Below are 7,728 nucleotides of genomic sequence, written 5' to 3' on the forward strand. Positions count from 1 at the left end.
GCCACAGTGCTCCTTGGAGACCAAGATGGCCAAACTTCTTCTCTCACATTTCAGATATATTGTCACGAGGGACCAGTCACTGGAGAAGGATATCATGTTTGGTAAGGTGGAAGGTCAAAGAAAAAGAGGAAGACTCCCAATGAGATGGATTGGCCAAATGGTAGCATCAGTGGGACTCAGGCGTGGCAAAAGTAGTGAGGTTGGCCCAAGATCGGGCAATGTTTCATTCTGCTGTGCATAAGGTCATTATGGGTCGGTACTGACTTGATGGCACCTAACAACAACATACCATTCCTGAAATTCTTTGGGCCCCTTCCTGAAGTCTGAAATCACTATAAAATTCCCCTCCCCTTTCCATCAGACAGCTTTTGTAGCCTAGTGGGTTAAGAGTTGTGCTGATAATAGCAGGGTCAGCAGTTTGAGTCCACCAGGCCCTCCACAGGAGAAAGAAGGGGATTTCTGCTCCTATAAAGATTTGCTCCCTTGGAAAGCTTCTACAGGGTCACTATGAGTGAGAATGACTTGACATCATGCCACTCTCACCTATTTTGTTCAGGGAGCCAGAGCTGGGAGATTTTAAAACTTCCCTGTTCTCCTGGGTATGCATATTTAATTAACTCTTGGCTCTTTGCTCTGAGTCCTGCCTCTAAAGGTTAACTCCATTAATGGCAGATAATAAACAATGGTTTTTCCACTAGGGCGTCCCCTGGGAAGCAGCCACTCACATTCAGTTCACCTGGAGTTCTCCATCCCAGCACAGGTCTGCCTTACCCCAGCCTTAGCTAGGACCATGCCCATGCAATTGGCCACACTCCTGGTGTAGTCTGTATTAATGTTATTTTGGTAACAACTGAGTATTGTCAGTTTTGTCATTTGTTTGCCCTCTTAGAAAGACATCCAGGAATTTTCCATTTAGGATCCTTGTTTCTAGTCATCTTCTCCCATGCATGAAGTCGCTGGTACTTGGCCAAAACATAGCTAGCCTCTGGCATGGTCCTTGTTTGATGCTTCCACAATGGATGAATGATGAGAATTCCCTGTTAAACAAGTAAAGAAAGAGTTTCTGTTATGGATCCCATCTGCCAGGTGAAGAAACATAGAACTCCTCCCCACTTTTCCTTGACAAAGTCCCTCACCTGTTTGTCAAGAATCTGGCCAACCTTGACTGATACTTAGATCACCAGCCTTCTGGTTCTGACACTGTAGCTGTCAGACTATGTGATCCAGGGTTGTGCTTCAGTCACACACAGGAATGCACAGTCCCTGAGCCACCTTACAGCCAAGCCTGACAGGTGACTATCTCACCAAACCCTGCCAACAAGGACCACAACAAGGAAACTACCAACACCAGAACAGGATCCTCTTCACAATGGCACCTGCACTCACAGGGACCTTTCTGCTTGTTCAGGGAACATGGACAAATTTGGCCCTTGCAACCCAGAGAACATGTCTGCACTGTGGAGACTGAAACCATATTTCCTCAGTGAGGTCTGAAGTCCATCCATGAGGTAAAGCCTCTTCTAATTGTTTTCTGTCTTGTGTTTTATCTCCCTTGGGACAATTCTTTAGTGGTCTCCTTACACCTTACACTTATACTCCTATCATCACTCAATAATTCTTTTAATTAACTTCCCCTGATTAAAACTCTGTGTGGTTTCTGTCTCCTGGGTGAACCCACAGGAGAACTTTTATTTTCTCAGCCATGAGGATTTTAGTTTCTGATTTTTTTCAGCAAAGAATTGACACTGCTTGTGTGATATATGTAAAGATCCCATTTATGTATCATCCCCTCCCTGAGGACTTTCCTGATTTCTCAAGCTTGCTTTATTTTCCACTCTTTGTAGTGACTTTTGAAGTTCTTTTAGTAGAGAATCTAATAATAAAAATATTATATCAATAATAAATACACTAGCAGGCACCCCTGAGGATGACATGCCCCTCACCAGATGGAAATCAACCACAGTTACATGTCACAAAGACCACCAGAGCCTCCCAGCCCTCAGTGGACTAGGTTTTAGGATTGGTAACTAATAGTTGACAGACCACTTTTTTCAACAGGGATGCCCCTCAGTTCCATTCAATTGGAATACCCTTCATGTTAAATAGCCAATTCTCCGGATCTCTAGCTTCTTGATGGAGAGCAATATGGATGCATTTTTCCCTTTGCTACACAGGCAAGCTCAAATGCCAGGTTCCTGTGGAGTTCTAGTACTGAAATGAGCCCATCCTCCACTGCCTCAACCCGGCATTGAGAACATAATTCAGCATAAATTTTAAAAATATGAAAAGAATCATACGATCATATCAATTGATGCAGAAAATTCATTTCACAAAAACCACCATTCATTCCTGATGAAAACAAAAAACAAACACTCAACAAAGTAGAAATAGAAGGGAAATTCCTCCACATAATTAAGAGCATATATACACATTCAACATCCTATATCACCTTTAACAGAGTAAAACTGAAAGCATTCCCTTTGCAAATAGGATCCAGACAAGGATTCCCTTTATCACCAGTTCTAACCAGTATTGTGTTAGAAGACTTAGCCCCAGATATAAGGCAAATAAGGGAAATTAAAGGCATCCAAACTGGCAAAAAAGAAGTCAAACTCACTCTATTTGCATATGATATGCTCCTATACATAGAAAATCCCAGACTCACTAAAAAAAAAAATATTGGAGCTCATTTGGAAGATTCAGAAAAGTGGCAGGGTACAAGATCAGTATACAAACCTCAGTTGGATTCCTCAATACAAATAAAGACAGCTCTGAAAAGTAAATTAGGAAAAAAGTACTATTTGCAATCATCATCCAAAGGGTGAAATGCTTAGGAACACATCTAACCAGAGAAACAAAAGACCCCTACAAAGAAACCTACAAAACACTACTACAAGAAACTAAAAGAGATTTACAAAAATGTGAGAACTGATGCTAGCTCGCGCCTGACATGGTCTTCTTTTAAAGGCACAGGCCATGGAGGCAGAGGTAGGCATGATGGACAAAGCACCAGTGCAGGGCCTGTGGGCGGCTAGGGGGTCGCTATGGGTGGCAGGCCCATGGAGGCCATAACTCTGCCCAGGCCAGACTTTGTGGTGCCAGGGCGGGCTGGCCTCCACAGACGGGGGCAGCAAGCTGAGGGCGCATGAAGCGGCAGTGGTGGCAGCCCAGCAGGAGGAACAGCTTGGGCATAGCCATGCACAGTGGGTGCACCTAGCTAAGCATGCTGCTCAGGCTCTTGCTGGGCTTCCTACTGGCCTCCTGCCTCATACTTCCCCACTCCTCAGCACTGAAGAGAAAGGGATCCCAGCATGCCAGCCCTGAGGGCTGCTGGCCCAGGCAGGCAGTGGCATCTCAAGTCAAAGGGGCGGGCACATGGTGATGCGTGCGCTGCGCTCCTTTGGCCACATGATCTGGCCCGAGATGGTGGCCTGCATGACTGTAACTTTCTCTTCCTGGGAGTCATGACTGCCCAGAAATAGCTGCAGACCCGAGCAGTGGCCAATTATAGACCATGGTCCAAGATAAACCCTGGGAAAGTTGAATTATTCTCTAGTGAGGGTTCAGACACATCAAATCCCATTCCAATCGTGCCACTAAAGGGTGTGGAAGACTCCTACCAACACCAGAATAAGTCTTTTATGATGCTCAAGTATATGCTTGACCACTTCTTGGACAAGTAGGAATGGTTTATGAGAGCAGATTATAATGATTCTCTAAAAGGCGACCATCTGGAGAAATTTCTGAGGAGTTTGAATAGCAGTGAGCCCAGGAGTTTGAATAGCTTGAGAAGACGGGACTGGGCACCACAGAAGAAATGGGGAAACTGGCACTTGAGACAGAAGAAAACTTCTGCATGGGGGGTCCTGGCGTCATCATGAGCCGGGATGTACACCAGAGAATGGTACCACATATTGGAAAATGTCTCCAAGAAATGTACACCACCCATGAGGATGTGGAGGTTGGAAGATGTGTCCTGAGGTTTGCAGGAGTGCAATGTGTCTGCTCTTATGAGATGCAGCAACTTTTTTATGAGAATTATGAACAGAACAAAAAGGGTTACATCAGCAATCTCCATAGCAGTAAAATTCACTGGGCCACCACATTACACCCCAACAAAAACCCACCCTACCAGTACAGACTGCACAGCTACATGCTCAGCCACAAAATCGCTGAGCTCCGCCATTGCACAATACAAGTCCACCAAGAAATTGTCCTGATGAGCAAGTATAGCAACACCGAGATTCACAAAGAAGACCTCCAGCTGGGAATTCTCCATCGTTTGTGAGGTTCCAGCCCTGGCACTGAGAGGAGATCTTGGAATGGAAGTTTCTTACTGCAAAATACTTATATTCAGCTGCAGTTGGTCAGCCCCCTCGAAGAGAAGTGGACTCCGTCCAGAAAGCAGCTTTGGATGACATTGTCATTCAGGTCATGGAAATGATCTGCACCAACGCCAAGACCCGGGGGCACATTATTGACTTCAATGAGATACAGTATGGCTACCTCCGAGTTAACTGCATGTATGGGGCCGAGTACATCCTAGACCTGCTGCTTCTCACACAGGGAAGAAGATGACAGTCTCAGTGAGGAGACACGCCTACCTGAAGCAGACTTTCAGCAAGATCTAGTTTGTCGAGCACGGAGAACTGGACGCAAAGTATTTGGCCAACAAAATTAACCAAGAGTCTGGGTCCTTGTCCTTTCTCTCAAATTCCCTGAATAAGCTTGTTCCATTTCAGCTCCCGGGGTCAAAAATTGAGCACAAAAAGCTCAAAGATAAGAAGATAAACATATTGATTCCTTTGTCAGGACACTTTGATATGTTTGCAAGGTTCATGGGAAACTGAAAAGACCTGTCTCATTCCAAATCAGAATGTTAGGGTTGGAGTCTGAATTGAAAAGCAGAACGACAAGGCCACACAAGTGGATTTGATGAGAGACTATTGCGTTAAGTACCCAAAGACTGCCTTGAAGTTTCTTCCAGTGTCTGGAGAATTTTCAAGAGCCCGAGCCCTGGAAGTAGGATCTTCCTAGTTTAATAATGCATCTTCACTATTCTTTTGTGATGTTGACCTCATATTTACTATGGAGTTCCTGTAACGATGTCGAGCAAATACGGTTCAGGGCCAACAGATGCACTTTCCAATAATCTTTAGCCAGTACAATCCAAAGATTGTTTATAGTGGGAAAGTTCTCAGTGACAACCATTTTGCCTTTACTAAAAACAAAAACAAAAAACATACAAAACGGCTTCTGAAGAAACTATGGGTTTGGCATTACATGTACTTATAAGGGCAACCTTGTCCCAGTGGGTGACTTTGATGTTTCCATCCAGTGCTGGGGACTCGAGGATGTGGACCTCTTTAAAAAAGTAGTGCAGGCAGGTTTGAAAACATTCAGAAGCCAAGAAGTAGGCTTAGTTCATGTCCACCATCCTGTCTTTTGTGATCCCAATCTTGATCCCAAGCAATACAAACTGTGATTGGGGTCAAAGCCTCAACATATGGGTCCTCCCAACAATTGGCTGAACTGTGGCTAGAGAAAAATGGTCCAAGTTACAGTAAAAGCAATAATAATGGCTCAGTGAGGACAGCCTAGTGCCCAGCTTTGCTGTAAAAACAAACAAACAAACAAAAAAAACCCACACATTTTAATTATCTAATTTACTTTTCAGAAACTTTTTGTATGGCCTGTTTTTGAAGTCCACACAAAGTTATATTTTACAAGTGATTTTTTTTACAAATGACTCCTTTAAGATTAAGCTTTTTGAACAAAAATGTGATCAATGTTTGCCTTTGAGCACATATTGTTGAATATTAGTAGACATGCTTGATTATGACTTGAAATATACCTGGTGAACAAACTTTTTTCAAATTTCTTTCTCATACCCCATCCTACAATCCTATGGCCAGAAACAACAACATTCCTGCAAAGTATTATTGTACAAAAATATTGTAACTCTGCTAAATGTTGTGTTGTGACTGTTAGCATCACACAGATTATACCTTTCTTTTTTACCACCGTTTTTATTTTTTTAAAGCCATTTTAGGTTCTAGTTGTAAAATAAGTTAATAGACAACAGATGTTATCATCTTCAGGAGGGGTTTACAAAGGTGATTACCCCTGAAACTCTTAACCATGGTCATGCCGTTTTGAAAGAGAAGGAAGGATGTGGTGGTAAATGCCTGTTGTCCTCATTTAAATGGCCTAAATGGGCCTGGTTTTACATTTCAAGAAATATTTGCCATTTTTCTCTCTTCCTGGCCCTTCTCTTTAAAGGGTAAGATATTAGAATAGCAAATAGGTATTATTGTAATAAATCTTATGAATACCCTGATGACAACATTGGGGGGAGATGTCTCTGGTTTTGTTCACTTCATGCTATCTGTGTTATGTTAATTGAGATGGTTAATTTCATTCTTTAATTGATTTTTTTCTCTTTTATTTCAGAAGTACCTTTAATTTATTAATACCTGTTGTGTCAGGTACTGTTAGTTACTAGTACTTCTGTGTATCAGGAGTGTGACTCACTGTTAGTATGTTTGGTTTTACAGTAAACATCTCCAAAGATTCCTTTTTTGAAAACAGCCCACTGCTCCCAATGTTTACATTTCTTACTGTTGCACTAAATATTATGTGTTTTTTGACAGTTCTGGTGCTCACATGTTATGGGGGAACAAAAGTAAAATGAATTTGTCATTACCCCAGAAAGTTTGGTTTAAACTCACAGATCAAATGTTCCTTTTTTTTTTTTCATTTAGATTTCAAACAATGATAGGATTGCCATTTTTAATATACATCATTGGAGATCTGCCTAATTGTAAATAGCCTATTGCTCATTTGGAAATATAAACCAGTGAACAATATTTTTCTATTGTAAAAAAATAAATAAAAGAATACACCATACGAATTGATATTGTGAAAATGTCAATACTACCCAAAGCAATCTACAGATATAAGGCAATCAAATTCCAGATTTCAACTTTCTTTAAAGAGATGGAAAAAAAAAATATCACAAACTTTATATGTAGAATTAAGAGATTTCAGATAAGCAAAGCACTGCTTAAGAAAAAGAACAAAGTAGTTAACATCTCTCATTCTGTGATCTCAGAATATACTACACAGCCTTTTACTGGTACAATGAAACATTCACAGAACAGAATTAAGAACCCAGAAGTAAACCCATCCAAACACAGTTCACTGACCTTGACAAAGAACTAAAACACATGAAATGGGAAGATAGATTCTCTTTAACAAATTGTGCTGGCAAAACTGTAAATCAATTTGCAAATAGAATAAAGCAACACCCATACCTCACACCTTATACAAAAACTAACTCAACATGGATTAAAGACACAAATGTAAATCCTAGTATTATAAATATCGTCAATGAAAATATAGGGACAAACGAGGACCTCTAATACATGGCAAACATGCTATCAAGAATTGCAAACAAACAAACAAACAAACAAACAAAAAAACATACAAACAACAAAAGACAAAATAGATGACTGTGATGTACTAAAAAATAGAAATATGTACATCAAATGATTGCACAAAAAGAGTAAAAAGGAGCCCACAGACTGGGAAATATTTTCGTACAACCACATAGTACAACCACATGGTAGCGTAGTGGTTACGAATCGAGCTGCGAACCTTAAGGTCAGCGGTTCGAAACTACCAGCCGCTCCGCGGGAGAAAGATGAGGCTTTCTACTCCCGTAAA

The 7,728-nt window shown here is 41.4% G+C and overlaps 1 pseudogene; it reads left to right on the plus strand.

The window, feature by feature from the left end:
* The window catches only part of LOC102837580, a 42,403-nt pseudogene extending 36,802 nt beyond the window's left edge, over positions 1-5,601 (plus strand).
* Positions 5,602-7,728: the final 2,127 nt, after the last annotated feature.

Source organism: Chrysochloris asiatica, unplaced genomic scaffold, assembly GCF_000296735.1.
Source record: "Chrysochloris asiatica unplaced genomic scaffold, ChrAsi1.0 scaffold00537, whole genome shotgun sequence".
Taxonomy (NCBI): Eukaryota; Metazoa; Chordata; class Mammalia; order Afrosoricida; family Chrysochloridae; genus Chrysochloris; species Chrysochloris asiatica.